Consider the following 20,610-nt stretch of genomic DNA (forward strand, 5'->3'; position numbering starts at 1 on the left):
TCTTCCTCTTCACAATCTATGTAGAATAATTTCTTCTCAGCACACTTATGACCTTTTGTGTATTTGCTATCACAATTGTAACAAAGCCCTTTTGCTCTTTTTTCTTCCAATTGTTGTGGTGTCAACCTTGTAGGTTGTGGAAGACTATGGGCAACAACACTTCCGTCTTTATAGTTGTGAATGGTATGCTTCCTAGTTGCCATAATTTTGCTTTCCATTTTTCTTGCTAACCTGAATGCCTTCTCTAATGAATCAGGTTCCCAAAGGCGCACATCATGTTGGATATTATCCTTTAAAGACCCTATGAACACATCAATCCTATGCTCCTCTGGAATATCTTTTACCCTTATGTTCAATTTTTGGAACTCCTCAATGTGCTCCATTATTGAACCCTTTTGTTTGAGACTTATCAATTGGCTAAAAAAAGTGTTGCTTTTTGTATCCTCATAATGTGCTATCAATTCTTCCGTAAAAATTGCCCAAGTGATAAATTGTTTACGAGAACAAAGCCATTGATACCATACAAACTGATTTGGTTCCAAATATAAAGTTGCCATACGTACCTTTTGTGTGTTTTGCACATTATTGAGATCGAAGAATTGCTCCATCTGTAATATCCATGTGGCGGGATCCTTGCCATCAAACTTCCTCATATCGATTTTTGGAATGTGGTGATTCTTCGATCCAACATTAGCGTCTATGGAATCATGATTAACATTTCTTTTGTTCTCATCATGAGTTTCCTTTACTACCTTTTCACCATTAGTAAGTATTTCTTGTAGAAAATTAGTCAAATCTGTCTTCAAATCTGCCATGCCTGTCTTCAAATTTGTGTTCAAATCTATCTTCAAATTGTCCATCTTAGCTTCCATGCCATTCATCTTAGCTTCCATGCCATTTATCTTAGCATCTGTTAACTTTTGTGAGCGTGACATTTGTTGCACTTGTTCTTGTAATTTTGATATATCATGTAGCATTTCTTCCTCTTCTTCATGAGTCATGCTAGAGCTTTCAGGTTCCTTACTAGGTGTTTGCATTTTCTTTCCTCGGGGCATCAGTTACCGATAATAATGCTCTACTATTCCCTTTGAATTCCTTCAAAATAAATTTTCAAACCAAGCTTAAGCAAAAATTTAAAAAAATCTACACACCTTTTTTCACTTTGTAGGAGCTCGATATTGCCTCTGATGTATCTCTGTACTTTCCAGTCATCTAGTTCTGAACTTGTGACCTGTAGTATCTCTCTGTGTCCTCTTTCCAATGCCACAAGTCTGACCCAAATTGGATTCTCCAAGGAAGAGTTATGCGAAATCTCCCATAGTGACTTGATTATAGACTAGTTCAGTAGAGCTAACTTGTACGACGTGCCGTGAGTCACTGTTTCGACCTTTGGATCTAAAAGACACCCACAAGAAACTAAAGTTCGTCCTCTTTCTGTACCTTTTTACGAAATTTCAATCCGATCCTCAGAGAGAAAGTTATGACGATTTTCCCCAGGTCACCTGTTTTGAATGTAATTCAAGAGTCTGCAAAAAGACCAACTTCCTTAGATCATATCTTCGAAAATATCGCGCGAAACGCTCTGAAATTCGGACCCAAGGTTCAGCGTCAATTCTTCTCAAATGGGTTTTTCTTGCGACTTCTGAAATGTCACCGAAAAAAAGTTATAGCGAAAATGCCACGATGACATGTTTGGAGCAGCGAAACCCTAGAATCCAAAGCTCTGATACCAAATGTTATGAACCCAGCTCAAGAAAAGATAGAAAAGATAGATCAATGCCTTAGAATTCAACCTCTTCGAGGGGGCAACCTCCTTTACATTACATAAATGAACAATTCTTGGATGATACAAATGACAAAACCTCCTTTCTATATATAGGATTCTAAGGAGTCACAATATAATCCAGCCGACCTAACAATAATAATATAAAGCCACAAAAATAACAATAGAGGGATTCTATGGGGCACAGAAATAATAATATGGGGGTAATAGGGGCACAACAATATAAATAAGGGGTATAACTACAATAGTAATGGGGTAATCACTAGTATTATAGGGACCCAACAGTTCTTTTACACATTTTGAATCAATGAAGAATCCATTATCAACATAAATTGAATTAAGATATCTTATTGGTCAGGTTGACATAAGGAAAATTGTTTCCACCAAAAACTATAATACTTGGGATAATTGTGCTCAAAATTGTAATGATGCAACTATCACTAAGTGAAAAGAAAAGTATTAAAAATATAGATACAATCATGGAATTTCAATGTCAATCATAAAAACAAGCTCATGAAAATGTGTGCATTAATCATCTATGCTTATTTTAAGTGTCTCATAAAAACAACTCATCATGGGATGTCTTGATTGTGTATCCTTGAGAGTGTAATTATTGATAACCTCTACATATATACTCATTTGTTCCATTAGACTTCAATTCTGGCAGACCTATGATAAATTGATTACACATAATGGTCCTTACATTAAATTAGAGGGACACACCATTATTCTCATGTTTTAAATGTTTTTCATTTTATAATAGAGATAAAGTGTACTCCATACTAGAAATTGTCAAAATTTCACTAGATCAATTTTAATATAGGAGCATTTCATCGATATTAAGGGAGAATTGATCTGCCTTAATTTTTTATTTCCTAAAAGACAAGGTTATGTTTGTATTGCAGATTTGAAGCTGAAATGTCACGTGTCATGTGGACCAAATAGTGTAATCACAACATTGTTGGTATATGAAGCGATCCTATTTGATTCATATTATTAAAAATCACTATTTCATAACTTAATTTTTTTTTTTTTGAAAATATATATTGCCAAACTTTGTCATATAAATATGAATACAATTGTGCTTTGCAAAATAATTTCATAGAGTAATAATTTTATGTTAGCTTACACATGAAAAATATATATGAATCTCCTCCATGCTATATTAATATGAGTTTAAATATTTCATAGTGCGCTTTATATGTATCATGTTAGCAGTTGTTATATGCAAATTTTGTACCAACATAATCCTTTGTTCAAGTTTTTGACCCATGTTAGCAAACAAGACCACATAGCTAGCATTCCCTGCCAATTAGTTTAATTCAACTACTAATTTACTTTGTATTGCTATGGTGTAATTGGTTTCGGTTGAATGTAATATTGTTGTTGTCATATTGTTTCTTTTCAAGATGCTATATAACAATTTTACTTTTTGGTCAAAAATATTGTTGTTGTCATATTGTTTCTTTTCCAAGATGCTATATAAAAATTTTACTTTTTCATTTAATGTGCCATCTACCAGTCAATTGGTTGAAGAACTTTCATACTTATGATGGGTGACATTGGAAAATTGTATCTATAATGTGAGCTTTTTGTCTTTTAACAACTTTTAGTATGGTGATGTTTCATGTATTCTTGCAATCTCTATAACAAGATAATTCATGATTGCATTATCTTGACTAAGCAAAAATAATAAGCATTTCTTCTTAGATTTTTTTATATAGACCTACCTTAAATCTTAGTTTCAAAATGTGTTATAATTCTAACTTTTCTATAAAAAAAAATCTCATGAGATTATGATCATCATAGAACGTGATTTTTTAAATATAGAAATATAATTTGAGAAAAAAAAATTTCTTACCAAACAGATAAACTAAATTTAATCTTAAAAAATCTAACCGTTATTATCACCCTCCTTAACATGATATATTATTTACTACTATTAATAAATATTATAATTATTTATTTATTTAAATAATAAAATTAATTATTAATTTTGTATGAAAAAGGTCAATTTTTTTTCAAAATTAAAAATCGGGTTGTACAACAGTCATAACTCCCTAGAAACAGTGTACATAACATTAATTAAAGACCAGGTTGTACAACAGTCATAGCTCCCTAGGAAGAGTAGTACAAAATAAAAATGATTACAAAATAAGAGAAATGAGATGAGAGCCAATCAAATTTGAGAAAATAAAATAAAATATTAAAAAAAATGAATTATTTCACGAATGTTAACTTTAGAGATAGTAATTTAATTTTTAGTCAAATATTAAACTAATTTAAAGTCAATAGCATATGGAGTATCTCTGTCCGTGGTAGATATAGATAATAATGTTTATAGGCATTTTGCTTCTAATTAAATTTACATGTATTATGGTATTTTATTTCCAACATGTAATTAAATTTATTAATAATTTATTTTTTAATTTTATTTTATTTAGGAAAAAAATCATTAATTAATGAAATTAATTATTATTAACGACCTTAATCTATTTTTATTTAAACAACCCATCCACAAAATTTATTATGGGATATAATGTAACAGGCCTTTTAAGAATATGACAGAAACCTATATATAATTTTCATAAAACATTTACAACGGAAGAGAGTATCATGTATTAAGAATTGAAAATCCATGTTCAAAAGGTTGATCTATATTGATGATAAAGCTGAAAGTTTACATACGGATTAAAAGCAGTACTAAGTTTCCATGTAAAAGTTTACATATCTAGAAAATCAACACAAATAAAGGATATCTAAATCAAAGAAATCTATAAGGTAAAACTCAAATATTAAAGGTCGTTAAAACAACATATTATTAATATGCAACAAAATTACTCTTGCTCAAACAATTTTTAAATGCAATAAATAATGACAGAAGGAACCTTCTCAACTATGAAGTGAAATGCATAAATAACATCCATGCAAGGTGCTCAAACTGCATTAAAATATATTCTTAATCTTATGAGATGAGAATTTCCCTTGGTTGTTGATTCATCTAAAAATGGGGAGGATGAAGAGTTCTATTATTTTTTTAAGAAATATAAAATAATAGAAGTTGAAATTGAGTATATATTATGAAATAAAAATCTTGAAATATATTTTGATGGAAAATGTGTAGAATTAGTAATTGCCTTTAAAGATGCAAAGATACACTGAAAGAATTGAATATGCCTATGACGTTACTGTAAGAATGTTGCAGCAAAAGAAAGATAACAACTTAAAAGGCGGAGGATGGAGGGGAGGAAACATGTTCAACTTTGCAATAGTCTCACACTTGTGCCGAAGAGTGTCTGATAGATGTTGCTCGAACCACTTGGCTAAATCACTTTTTTCCAATCAAAATCTTATATACATATTATATTCAAGCTATAACATGTAAGGTAATGAGGAGAAACAATACCATAGGTCCTTGTGGGCACTGACGCACAAAAAATGTAATTGCACAGAGGAAATGATTAAATTCAGTGTGCGTTGATAATGAGATTAAATAAAGGGCATCTTTCACTGGAGTGACCTTCAGATTACAAGAAAAATGGAGAAGCAGACATAGTGCACAGATTGTTCAAAAAACAATTTACATTATTCAATTGAAATCCAAATTACAAGGCACACAAATAGTGCTCATGAGGTCCAACAAATTCCTAAGACATGAGAATACTGTTAAAAAGATCTCTCAATAAACTCTAACCACTGACAAGCAAAATCTGCCTACTTTCTAATGTGAGCATTATTCCAAGTGCACCCCTTTAATACTTACATTTACATTATTACAAAAATTAATACAAAAATGACAAATTACAATTCACATGTCACGTCTGTCTTACTAGTCTTCCTCGACACTTATCCCCACTATGAAGTCTCCCGAACAACGCTCTTTTCACCACCACAATTATATTTGAGCTTCCCATTCAACTCATTTAAGACATAATCGCCTCTGACCATCTTTGATGAACTTTGTATAATTGACACTTCTCAATATTCCGAAGGAAAAACTTGATATTGGGCCAACCTATTGACAAAGTCCCATCTATTAAATTGTAGCGAATTACTTTTTTTTAGTGTAGAGGCGAGTTGTTTGATTACTAGGTATATTCAACAGTCAACTATGCAACTCACATTTCTACATACAAGGATATCATAACATAACTTATAGTTGATGCTCTTGAAACCCAAAGCACAACAAGTGTTAGATAATCCAAAAATACATAAACTTTAGTAAATTAACTATTTAGAATATAATATTCAATTATCTAGAATATTTAATTAGATATTGGAAACGTTTTAATTGTTGTAAAAGATATGACATATAGAAATGTGTCAGTTCTTAAGAACTAACTAAATTAGGGAAATAGTTAGGAGTGTTGCTATGAGGGCATTAAATGTAAATGGACACTTGTAAATAAAATAAGTAATCCATAACAAAATTAGATTAGGACATTAGCTTATTTAAATCTTGTTTATCTTCTTACAAGAATGTTGAGTGATTGTGTGTAAACTCTTGCAAATATTATGCAATTTTTTTTTTCTTATTAATAAAATTTGTGTGTCTTAAAACATTTATACTAGTATTGTGATATCAAAGCTCAACACTATTAGCCATGAAAGTTCTTTTTCACCCATTACTAATTTTCACATTCAGATCAAATCATTACAACAATATTTTATCAAATTAACGCTGGTATCTATCTCATCAACGCTGAGTATTACTAGAAAAAATGTGTTGAAAAAAATGGAGCATACGCCTTGGAGATGGAGTCGGTTTCTAGTGTGGAGTGAAGAGAGCGAGTGTTGAAGAAGAAAGCGTGAAAGAAAAGCAACGCTTGCGAAGAAAAAATGCTTTGAAAATTCAGGTGGGACCATATTAATGAGGGCATGCCAATTGTTTTTGTGTCGAAAATCACCAACGTATTTTTATTTTTTTTATTTTTATTTTTTTTTAATTTTTATTTATTTTTTTATTTTTTTTATGGTGCATGTAGGCCTGGAAATTGACATCCTACAAGACGTATTTTAGGTTTCAGCACATATTTTACGGTTGGTGAAAATTTTTGCACGTCAAATCTGACGTCTAAAATATATTGGGGTCCCGTCACTCTGATGTTTAATTAAAAATCCAAACCGTAAAAATCTATTATACCGGAATTTACTAATCCCCAAAATTATTTATTATAACTAAGGTTGAGTTTACTACAAGGCTATGACAGGGCTATGGCTAGCGTGCTATATTCTTTCAAGATCTGGTTGTTGAGAATTAATGGGACATTATGGGCATTGGGCAATGGGGACTACAGGGCTATGGCACGGGGCATAGCTGGCTAGACATAATTTAATGACCTATTTACTAGCATTGGATTCCACTCTCCTGCGAAACAACTTTAGAATTTACCAGGGTCCAAATAACACTTTCGCCTTTAGAATTTACCAGGGTCCAGTTACCACTTTCGCCTTTAGAATTTACCATGGTCCAGTTACCACTTTGGCCTTTGGCATTTAACCATATGTAGTTTGATGAATTATGTGTTTTATGGTCTTACATTTTCCTCTGTGATTGCTCTTTCTTTCTAATTGGGAAAAACAATAACATCCCTGCAATCGTTTAATTTACCCTACTTCACTATTGAATTTGTTAGCCTGTGAATATGGCATGCTTAAAAATTGCTAGACTGGTGGTATCAACCTATGAGGTATGTACTCTTTATTTACTTATGCCATTAGTTTATTGTAAAACCTGAAAAATACTTACAAGTTATGTAAAATTTGATATGGTATACAGCCTTGGGGAATTTTGAAGTAAATTAAGGCGTGGTTGCTTTTGATTTTGTTTTTATCCTACTGTAGTGTTGAATTTTTTAGCTTCTGAATATGGCATGCTTTCTGGTTCAAAACTGCTAGACTGGTGGTATCAACCTATGAGGTATGTACTGTTTATTTACTTAGTCATTAATTTATAGTAAAACCTGAAAAATACGTACAATTTATGTAAAATTTGATATGGTATACAACCCCTCACCAAATTTTGAAGTAAATTAAGGCATGGTTGCTTTTGAATTAGTTTTTACCCGAAGTAAATTAAGGGGTGGTTGCTTTTGAATTTGTTTTTACTCTACTGCAGTGTTGAATTTGTTAGCCTCTGAATATGGCATGCTTTCTCGTTCAAAACTGCTAGACTGGTGGTATCAGCCTATGAGGTATGTACTCTTTATTTATTGTAAAACCTGAAAAATACTTACAAGTTATGTCAAATTTGATATGGTATACAGTCCTTGAGGAAATTTTGAAGTAAATTAAGGCGTGGTTGCTTTATTTACTTATGTAGTTAGTTATTGTAAAACTTGAAAAATACTTACAAGTTTGAATTTCGATGAAATACACTATAGTTTGGAAAATTCCACTAAATGTTTTATTTATACTACATTTGCATGGTTTTCATTGTTTAAATAGTCTCACTATAAATTTGGACTATAAATATGATAGACTACAATTCCACTATTTTTACCCACGTACAATGATGCATGGTGTCGTTAAATTTCTTTATTTTGTTTGTTGACTTCTATAATGCTAGATTTGTTTGAGTATGGTAGTGAGGTGCACAACAATAAATGACTTCTGCTAAAATCCGCATGATTGATTGAAAACTAACTGTTGTGTTGTATTTTTATTTTTATTTAATTAAGTTTAAAAAATGAAAACCAAATATTTGTTTTCTATTTTTAGTGAGACATATTATTTTTTTGGATCTGGAAATTATAATAAAACTAGTTTGAAAACTAACTAGTGTCAGTTGTATTTTTATTTTTATTTACTTAAGTTAAAAAATGAAAAACAAATATTTTTATTTACTTAAGTTAAAAAAATGAAAAACAAATATTTCTTTTTAATTTTAGTCAAACTGATCCTATTTTTATGTTAAAAATAATGTTTCCTGGTTGACAAATGTATATACTTATAGACCAGAATATATTAAAAATAATGTTTCCGGGTTGACAAATGTTTGAACATTTTGTCCTCTGTACATTGTTGTAGATGTGTTGTTAATGGTAAAACTACATAAAATATTACAAAAGAATTAAAATGTGCCTGATTACATAAAATATTACAGAAGAATGAAAAATGTGTGTGATTTGAATGAATTTTCTGAGCCTTTTTAGAAGAATGAAAAAGGTCTGTGATTAGAATTTTCTGAGCCTTTTTAAAAAATGAAAAAGGTTAGTGATTATAATTTTTCCTTCCTTGTTTTGGAGCTGATGAGGAAAATCGCTTCAATCTGGTTTGTACACGCATGAGAAGAATTTATGAATTGAACCGTTTATGAATTGAACTCTAGTAGATAAATTTATGAGAACGATTTGTAATTGTTCAATCCTCTTGCTTTAATGGTGAAAATTTATAGTTGAATGGTTAACTAAAAGTCCAAATTGTCCATATTTGCTTTCAAGTTTTCTGCTACTTGAAGATTGTCCAGATTGGGGATTACTTTTGTCAGAGATGAATATATCTATGTGAAGTCTGACAGTTTGCAATTATAAGCACAACTTTGGTAATTTGGTTTAAAGAATGTTGTGTTAAGCATGAATAAATGCTAGTAGTTGTTACTTTTAGTAAATTACCATAATTTCACTATATTTTCAACATCATACAGTGTAAGATGATTAGTATTATACTCACATTGGAGGCTTGGATAACCATGCTCACATTGTGGATGTACACTGCTCACTAGCATCTATGTGAAAACTATATGATTCTACTTTGAAGCTTTATGAACAAACATATAATTATTTCTTGATTATTACATAGAAGAGTTCAATGCGGGAAGATCCAATGCTATTAGTTTAGTTTATTAGTATGAAAGGTGGTTTATTGGCGTAAAATGTAAAGTGAAGGACATGTAAAATGTAAAAACGTCATGAAATTTTCATTTGACGGGCAGAGGGAATTTGAAATTCCAGGCCTGGGTGCATGTTTTAAAATCAAAGTGTAAAATTTATACACGCTTCATAAATAATTACTTCACTATTTTTTAAGTGACATCATAAAAAGATTTTAAGGAAAGTTAAAAAAGGTTTGTATGTAAAAGTGTTTTAATATATTTTGGAGAGATAAATGATTTTTAAATAGCTTTTTTGTTGGAGTAAAAGTGTTTTTTTGAATAATTTTTATATAGTGAAGTAATAAGGTGATATTTTTGGTATATGTAATTTTTTGGAGTGACAAGGTGTGATTGTAATTTATAATGATGGAATACTAAGGTGTAACTTTTTATTTTTTAAGAGGAAACAAATTGTAATTTGAAGTATTTTTACTTTGAAGGGGTTACAGTTATAGAAGTCAATTTGTGAGAGTATTGTAAAAAGTCAAATTTCGAAAGTTTTATTGTAAAATTTTAGAGAAGTTGACTAGAGCCAAGCGCAAAGCTAAGTCACTTTTCTCCTCTAACAATATACGAGCGTCAAGGCCAAGCCTCGATAGATCGTTTTTTGTGTGTGGTGTTGCACATGGTGTGTTGCCCATCTTCTTTTTGGTGCGTGATCCATCTTGGTGCATACATTTATTTTTACAATTTCCAAGCTGGTAAACTTATTTTCTGGTTCTAACAAACTTTAAGGCGCAAAGATTTACAAGACATGAAAAATATACATAGAAAACACTTTGATTTACAATGAACTTTGGCGAGATGTTTGTGATGGTGATGTTAAACCTACAAATGCAGCTTTACTAGCTAAATGGGAGATCAAAATGTCAATGCATTAGCATTAATCAAATCTTCAGTTAATGATGAAATGTATGTTCACATTGAAAATGCTTCTGATGCATGGTCTGCCTTGAGAACATTTAAATATTTATTTGATACACAACCTGAATCTAAGAAATTTGATCTTCAATTGAAGTTGCTCGAATAGAAATTGACAGAAGGAGGAGATGTACTTGAATACATTTCCAGTCTTGAGAACATTAAACAGGAAATAGTAAACACTGGATTTCCAACACTAGATGATAGTTTCATGCCTACAATTTTGATTGCTGGTTTGCCTTCTTCATATACACATTTCTTGGAAACTTTACAAGTAACTGAAAAGCTAGAGAAGTTAAAATTTGATGAGCTAAGTGAAATGTTAGCTCAACATGACAAAAATTTTGGGAAGAAGAAACAGATTGGGGAAGATGTCTTCTTCACAGAAGCTAGCACTAGTAAATCTTCAACTGATAGTTCTGGAGGTAGAGGAAGAGGGCACATCAATCAAAATCTAGGAGCACATAGAGGACAAGGTCATGGTAGAAGTCAAGGCAAAGGGAACAACTTCAGTAGAGGCAACAGTTCTGGCAGAGGCAACATTCAAGGCAGATGAAACAATCAAGGTTGAGGCAACAATCAAGGAAGAGGACAAAGTCAAGGCATAGGTAAGAATCAAAGCAGAGGAAAAGATTTCAATCAAATTATTTTTAGAAGGTGTAACAGAGTTGGTCATTATGTTGAAGATTGTCGAACTTCTATTGACAAAATTCCAAAGTTTCACCAACACATGGCACAATTTTCTAATGATCAAGAAGATGATGGCTTAGAATATGTCTTTACTACACATCAAATTTTGGAATCAACAAAATTATAGGTCTCCACATATCTTAAAAGTGATTATGAAGATGCTTGGATCTTAGATACAGGGGCAACACAACACATGACTTTTCGACGTGACTTCTTTTGGAATTTTTAACAATGTCATCTCAATTCAACCTTTCTTGCAAATGATATAAGACAAACTCCTTGTGGAAAAGGTGTAGTAAATTTTTCTCTTCTTAGCATTGGAGAAAATTAATTTCAAATGTTTGGTATGTACCAACTTTCAAGAAGAATTTGTTGTCTTTAGTCACGATTTGAAAACCAAGCCATAAATTGTTATGGAGGACGACTTAATAAAAAGCAACTCCATCAAACAGAATATGAAGACAATCATGACATGATATGAAGATGGAAAACTTCTAAGGATGAAAGGAACAATGATTCCACAAAATTATGATTTTGCAGGTGCAACAAGTACAAATATTTCACCAATAAGGTTGTGGCATGTTAGATATGGACATTTAAACTTTGAAAGTCTCTCTCAACTTCAAAAGAAAGGAATGGTTAAAGGACTTCCAACTTTTAAGAAAGAAAATGCAAAATGTGAAGCTTGCATTTACGAGAAACAAAGTCGAGAGACTTTTCCAACAAGTTCATGGCGTGCAAATAGACGTTTGCAATTGGTTCACAGTGACATTTGTGGACCTCTACAAAATCCTCTAGGAGGTTGCAGAAATCTTTTACTATTCATTGATGATTTTAGTAGAATGACTTGGGTTTATTTTTTAAAGAAAAAGCTAGAAGCATTCGAAAAGTTTAAAAAATTTCGCCAACTTGTTGAGAATGAAATCAAAGAGGAGATTGACACTCTTAGGACAGATAATGGAGGAGAATTCACTTCCAATGAATTCCAAACTTATTGCAGGGACAATGGTATCAAAAGAAAACTTACAAATGTCTACACTCCATAGAAAAATGGAGTAGTAGAGAGAATGAATCACACTTTGTTAGGGATGGCAAGATCCATGCTAACTTTAAAAAATTTAAGTCCTTTATATTGGGCAGAAGCAATACATACAACAATATACTTAAGGAACATGTCTCCTACTGCTTCTTTGGATGGAATTACACCATATGAAGCATGGTTTGGTTTCAAACCTGAGTCAAACATCTTAGAGTTTTTGGTTAGTGTGTTATGCCTTAGTTCCCAAAGAAAAACAAACTAAGCTTGATTCATGAAGTTTGAAGTGTATAATGATTGGGTATTCTGATGAAAAGAAGGGATATCGTCTTCTGTCCAATGGAAAGTTTATTGTCAGCAGGGATGTGATATTTGATGAAACAGAAAGCAAGAGTTCCACAAAGATAGAAAGTCTTCTTCAAAAATTGGAAACTAAGGGAGATAAAAAGAAAGGAAAAATTCAAAATCAACCAAGTACACAACATTGGTATGAAATTGAATTTCCTTCATAAAAAAATGGTTCATCCAACTCATCTACTTCATCTACACCATCTAGATCTTCTGGCAGTTCATCTGAATCTCCTAGCAGCAGTAATTCCTCTGACAGTGACTCTCCACCCCCTGAACCTTCAGTTGATCGAAGAACATCTATTTATATCAATCCACTTTACAATGATGGTGATTATTCAGATCCACAAACAAGTGAACATTAACTGCCAAAATGGGTCGTTCAACTTTTGAAAGATGTCAGGCCAAATGAAAAAAAACAAAACAAGAACACTGAGTTCACACAGGAATGAAGAAAATTTTGCCTCGATAACAAATGATTTTACTGAGCCCTCTGCATACAAAGAGGAATTAAAACATATAGAATGGCAAAAGGCAATAGTTGGAGAATACAAGGCAGTGATGGAGAACAACACTTGGAAACTTGTTGATTGTCCTGAAAATGTGAAACCCATTGGATGCAAATGGGTTTACAGAATTAAGTATAAACTAGATAGAGACATTGATAAATACAAAGCAAGACTTGTTGCTAAGGGTTTTGCACAATAGGAAGGCATAGACTATGAGGAAACATTTTCCCCTACAACAAAATGGAACAACATCAGATTAACACTTGCATTAGCAACTAAAAAAGGATGGAAAGTTCATCAGATGGATGTTAAAAGTGATTTTCTCAAAGGAGATTTACAAGAAGAAGTATATATGACAAAATCTCCAGGTTTTGAGATTGAAAGGCAGGAACATAAAGTCTGCATATTGATCAAGACTTTATATGGATTAAAACAAGCTCCATGAGCTTAGTATGCCAAAATGGATGAGTACCTTCGCAAAGCTGGCTTTAAGCGAAGTGAATCTGATGATACTTTTTATGTATGCCAACGGGGTAAAAATATGATGATTCTTGTTATGTATGTGGATGACTTGATCATTACTGGGAACAATGATGATCATATTTTGACTGATTTGGGATTACTTCACAACTATCTTGGAGTTGATGTATTCCAGCATCCAAAACATATCTTCATTTGCTAAAGAAAATATTCATATGAACTTCTTCAAAGATTTGGAATGCAAGATTGCAAGACGGTTCTCACCCCAATAGAACAAAACTTGAAACTTTCAAAATTTGAAAGGGGGGAATTGGTGAACAGTACTACTTATGGACAGCTGATTGGTAGTTTGATCTATCTAACAACCACTCATCCAGATTTATCTTATGTAGCCAATATTCTTTCGTGGTTTATGCATGAACCAAGGTACAACCATTGGAATGAAGCAAAAAAGGGTCCTTATATATATCCAAGGACGAAAGATTTTGGTCTTATTTACAAAAGGACTAAGAAATTTGTACTTTGTGGATATTCAGATGCAGGTTTTGCTGGAAGTAATGATGATCGAGCATCAACCCAAGGTTATTTGAGTAACATGGGGTCAGCTGCATTTTCTTGGAGTTGCAAGAAGCAAGCTACAGTGGCCACTTCTTCGACATAAGAAAAATATATATTAACATGGGAAGCAACATGTGAAATTGTTTGGCTGCGCAAAGTTTTGCAAGACTTGGACATTCCTCAAGCAGAAGCCACATCTTAATTCATCAAAAACCAATAAGGCTTACCAAAAATCCAATTTTTCATTCCAAAACAAATCATGTGGAAAAAGTATCATTACATCAGAACAATCATTGCAAAGGATGTCATCAAGTCGATATATTGTCGTTCAAAAAATCAGATCTCAGATATTTTCATAAAACCACTTGGTAGGATCAAATAAATACTAAGTTAAGGGATGAACTAGGTATCTGTTGTAATGTACCTTTGGATCAAAGGGGGGAATGTTATATGATCCAAAAATACATAAACTTTAGTTTAATTATTTAGAATATAATATTCAATTATCTAGAATATTTAATTAGATATTGGAGACATTTTAGAATAGCTAATTGTTGTAAAAGACATGACATCTAGAAAGGTGTCGTTTGTTAGGAACAAAATTAAGAAAATAGTTAGGAGTGTTGTTATCAGGGCATTAAATGTGGACCCTTGTAAATGAAATAAGTGATCCATAACAAAATTAGGTTAGGACATTAGCTTATTTAAAGCTTGTTTCTCCTCTTGCAAGAGTGTTGAGTGATTGTGTGTAAACTCTTGTAGATATTATGTAATTTTCTTTCCCTATTAATAAAATTTGTGTGTATGAGGACACTTATGCTATTCAAAATCCATCAGTGTATAACATATTCACACAATTAAATTAGCCATATGTTCTCTTGACACCAAAGAACTTCGAGAAACACTAATTTAATTGTATTCCTCTATTCATCAATTGATTATGCACTTTTTACTATAAAGAAAGTAACGAATCTTATAACAACAAAATTATGAAACAGACTAGCAGCAGAGAGAGAGAATTGAAGCACATGCTCTACAACTAGAGCAAGAGGACAAAAAGTGTCTCAAGCAAGGCTAAGTCGATATGGTAATGGCATACTATATCATACCAACTTTGACAATTGTGAGAATACACAAACCCTTTTTTTTCTCGTCATAAAACAACATCTGGGATTGATATTTCTCATATGAGAGAACAGACCTTGACAAAGCTCTGTAGGGTGTTGGTGGCATTATAAATTTCATACTCCATGGACTATCCCCAAGGAAAATTCAACCAAGATCCAAGGGTGCTTAAATCTGTCACATCCTCCTAATTAAATAAGCCAACTGCAGGCACACGCTCATGAACTCGACACCTCTCTATTTTTTCTTTTGATTTGAAATCAATGTCCAAACTTGCCAAACTCTTCAACAAAGCAGTTGTGTTTGGAAAGCCACGTATGTCTCCGTGGAGAATGTAGAAGTCCTCAACACATATGTTATGCTCTTAACCTGCAAAATGATACCCAAATACAGAATATGCGAAGAAAAGATACCCAGAACACAGAATAGCAATGATTTTATTATTCAGAGAGTAATGTTCACTTGCCTCTTCGAGGGGGCAACCTCCAATAGAGCAGAGCTCGATTACAAAATAAGACACGATGCTCCTTGCGGGGAGTCTCTATCCTTTATATATGACTCATACATGCAATACCACGGACCAATACCGTGGATTTTATTAATACCATCAATCTAATACTACGACCCATTTGCAACTAACTGTGGTTCCGTCATTAATTGCGGATTAACCACTTACAATTATTAATATGGGCTTTATTGACTCTTGACTATGACGTGATCCCATTACATAAATAAGAGGGTTAGGGTGGGACCCTAACATGCCCTCCCCCTTAAGACTAGCCTTGTCCTCAAGGCTGAAGCTGCAGAAACTGCTGAAGAATAGTGGCTGGTTCCCATGTAAGATAGCCATCATTTCCTTCTCGTAGGTAGATTGGCCCAGATTCCTCCCACTTAGTTGTTGGCTTTTGAAGGCCAACGGTCGCCCTTCCTGCATTAAGACCGCCCCAATACCTGTACCCGAAGCATCACATTCAATGACAAAAGATTTGGTGAAGTCAGGTAGTGCTAAGACTGGAGTGGAACACATGGCATTTTTTAGAGCTGTAAAGGCCTGTTGTGCTTCCTCATTCCAGAAGAATGAATTTTTCTTTAGGAGTTGGGTGAGGGGCTTCGCTATGCGACCATAGTTGCGGATAAATTTACGATAATAGCCTGTGAGACCCAAAAATCCTCTCAAGCTCTTCAAGGTCTTAGGTTGAGGCCATTCCTGCATTGCCTGGATCTTTTTCGGGTCCACCTTGACACCATCACGCCCCACAATGTGGCCCAAATACTCTACTTCTGTCATGCCAAACGAACACTTGGACATCTTGACAAATAATTTATGCTTGCGGAGCAGTTGCAAGAGTAGATCTACATGCTGAAGATGTGTGGCCCAAGTGCAACTATAGATGAGGATGTCATCGAAGAACACAAGGACAAATTTCCTGAGATATGGTTTGAGAATGTGGTTCATAAGGCTCTGAAAAGTAGAGGGGGCATTACAAAGACCAAATGGCATGACCAGGAATTCATATTGGCCTTCATGAGTTTTGAAAGCAGTCTTGGGAATGTCGACTTCCTTCATGCGAATTTGGTGGTAGCCTGAGCGAAGATCCAGCTTAGTGAAGAATTGAGCCCCATTGAGTTCATCCAGCAAATCATCAACCACCGGGATGGGAAATTTATCTTTGACTGTCAACTTATTGAGGGCCCTGAAGTCGGGACAATCCGCCACTCCCCATCTTTCTTGAGCACCATGACCACTGGGGATGAATAAGGAATAATGCTAGGACGAATGACACCTGCTTCCAAAAGTTCCTTGATGATTTTTTCTATTTCATTCTTTTGGTTGAATGGATATCTATATGGGCGAACATTTGGGAGTTGGGCCCCTGGAACCAAGGTGATGCTATGATCATGTTCCCCTCGCGAGGGTGGAAGCTCATGAGGCTTGTCAAAGACCGGCAGATGGTTATTTAAAATCTGTTGCATCTCAGGATGAATTGGCAGAGGCTTGGTTTCGACTGCCTGGATGGCATTAAATTGAGCTACAACTCCATGATTGCCCTTTTTTAACAATTTTTCCATCCTATGCGAGCTGATGATAGAGGGGGCTCCCGCCTGGAGTCCACAGAGGGTATGTGTGTAGTTGTTCTGCTTAAAACTCATATATAACTCCTGGAAATCCATTGTGATTGGCCCAAGAGTGCGGAGCCATTCAGCGCCTAGGACAATGTCGCAACCCCCCATGTGTATGGCAAACATGTGGGTTTTCAACTGATAATCCCCCATTTGAAGTTTGACATTTTCACAGCGGCCTTCACATTTCATTGTGCCTCCATCCGCAATTTGAACTTGGAAGTTAGAAACTGCTCGTACAAAATAATGCACTGCTTCTGCGACTTTTTGATGGATGAAATTATGTCTACTTCCACTATCAATCAAGACTACTACTGGGCGATGTTTAATAAAACCTTTGATTTTGAGAGTTTGAGGGGAAGAAATCCCTGCCAAAGCATGCAACGAAATAACTGGTTCGTCAAAGACATTGTCCTTTTGGTTGTCTTCTTCTAGCGGCTCATGTTCCTCAAGTGGTGGATCTTCCACTGTTGAGCTGTAGTCAGTGGCATCAATTTGAAAAAATTTGGGTTCCTTGCATTTATGACCTGGGGAGTATTTTTCATCACAGTAGTAACATAGTCCTTGCTTTCTTCTGTCGGCCATTTCCGCAGGGGACACCTTTTGGACCTTAAGTGTTTGAGTCGTGTTGTGAGCCTGTGGTGGGCGACCTTTAGCAGAGAAATTTGGGCGACTGTATTGGGCTGCTAATGCATGTTCCACGTTACAAGCTACCTTGCAAGCCTCCGTCCATGTGGGAGGGTGGTGCAGTAGGACTTGAGCTTTGATGGCTTCTTTAAGACCGCTGATAAAACATTCCGTGTAGAACACATCTAAGAGACCCCAAGTGCGGAAGGCTAAGGCTTCAAAAGCTGTAATATATTCATCCACTGTACCAGTCTGTCGGAGCTTAGTAAGACGACCCAAAAAAGATGATTCTTGGTCAAAGCGGTCTTGAAGAGCTTTGGTGAATTTGGTCCAAGTCCTAAAAGGTCCAGTGCAACGTTGATGCCATTCCCACCATTGCCACCTTTCATTGTCCAAGTACATGCTCCCCAACATAAGCTGAGTCTCATCATCTAAGATGTGATTCAGTTTGAAATACTGCTCCATTTGTGCTATCCATGCCGACGGGTGAGAACCGTCAAATTTATGCATATCCAACTTGGGAGGTCGCTGACTGGGTTGTTGGTGGGTGTGCCAGACGTGAGGAGAGTGGCTAGACTCACCCCCATTGTGTCCATTGCCATTATACTCCTCCTCGTGGGCTTGCTCCTTGCCCTTTGGGATTATTTTCTCGACCATGCTACATTTTCCGCTAAGTTGAATGTGGAGGGTTTGCACTGATTCTTCAAGTTTGTCCATCCTTTCATTGGCCATCGCTTGAGCTCTAGTTTCTACCATACACCAACCTGATTTTTTTGAAAATTGGGACCGCCTAAAAAAAAATTTCCACAAGAAGTGAATGGTACCACTGTGCTCAGCTTGTCATCCTGATTCTGATGGGCTAGATCACCAATAAGTGCCTCGAAAGATCTCAGACTTTTTTTTTTTTTTTTCTAAAAACTCCTAACGGAGTTTTACTCCTTCCTTATCAATACTGTAGGCGCCAAATCCTCAAAATGTCAATGCGGCCAAAAGTCATGCGAAAATTATACCCCGGTATAGGAACCCTTCACAACGACTCCGATCTAGTGGATCTGAGAGATCTGAATGGCGGATCTGATAGCTCTGGGCGGCGGAACAGACTGCTTCTGCGGATTTGATGGATCTAATAGATCGGAATGGTTGATTTGCAAACTCGAGACTGCGGGACTGATGTCTGCTGCTGCTGCACCCCTTTGCACAAGCGGATCTGGAAGAGATGATGTGTGATCCCCCGATAGAAAAGGGAACTATGGTCTTGAGGAGTGTCAGGTGCTATAGATCGCAATATACATAAGGGTCTGGCAGTAGTACTCGGCCCAATGTTTCAGGGCTCTAACTAAGGAAGATCGACCGTACCCTTAGCCGTACAACCCGACTACCCTATCGTACGGGCGAGTAATCTCTCCGAGTGCTGTTCTCGGGGTACTGTAGTCGCAAGACGGCCGACGGTTTATCTATGGCGAGGTTTCAAGGGAGCCTAGGGGGCTTCCGATATATCCAGAGGGTACATGGAAGACAGTCCGTGTGCGGTTCTGTCTAATGCGCTACTACTCGAAGGGGTACCCACAGGGGTTACAAGGGAGTCCAACAGACGTGACCACCTCTTGTATTTCCTGCGTGCAGGCCTCCCCAAATCCGCAGGTTTATGCGCTCAACGACAGATCCCGTGGTTTAAAGACACCGGAACACGTCTCTAGCCAAAATATTTTTTGCTAAGAAATGGAGATCCCACCGGCCCTAGAAAGTGCTCTGATACCACTTGTTATGCTCTTAACCTGCAAAATGATACCCAAATACAGAATATGCGAAGAAAAGATACCCAGAACACAGAATAGCAATGATTTTATTATTCAGAGAGTAATGTTCACTTGCCTCTTCGAGGGGGCAACCTCCAATAGAGCAGAGCTCGATTACAAAATAAGACACGATGCTCCTCGCAGGGAGTCTCTATCCTTTATATATGACTCATACATGCAATACCACGGACCAATACCGTGGGTTTTATTAATACCATCTATCTAATACTACGGCCCATTTGCAACTAATTGTGGTTCCGTCATTAATTGCGGATTAACCACTTACAATTATTAATATGGGCTTTATTGACTCTTGACTATGACATGATCCCATTACATAAATAAGGGGGTTAGGGTGGGACCCTAACAACATAGTTCGTTGGTAGAAGTCACATCACATTCATTTCTCTTTTCACCAGGCACCATAGAACAAAGTCCAAGCTCATTTTTTGCACGTGTATACCATTCTGGAATGCTAATATCACATCCAGGAATCCTCTATAACTGAAATACTTCAATAATTTCTATAAGCTCTTGTACACGTTCCGTTGGAGATTTTTCACCTTATACAATGCCTAAGGATGCACAACATCTTCTTCCATCTATTCTTCAACTTCTAAGGAAATACACGCCACAACATAAGACTGGAGAGGAGATGAACTTCACATATGTTGAGTGTTTGTTGCTTACATTCTATCAACTTTCTCATAAGACTCCAAACTCGAAAAATAGCCTATGTGGTT

Source organism: Pinus tabuliformis, chromosome J, assembly GCF_031772625.1.
Source record: "Pinus tabuliformis cultivar Carrire ecotype Pingquan chromosome J, CPIR1, whole genome shotgun sequence".
NCBI classification, from domain to species: domain Eukaryota; kingdom Viridiplantae; phylum Streptophyta; class Pinopsida; order Pinales; family Pinaceae; genus Pinus; species Pinus tabuliformis.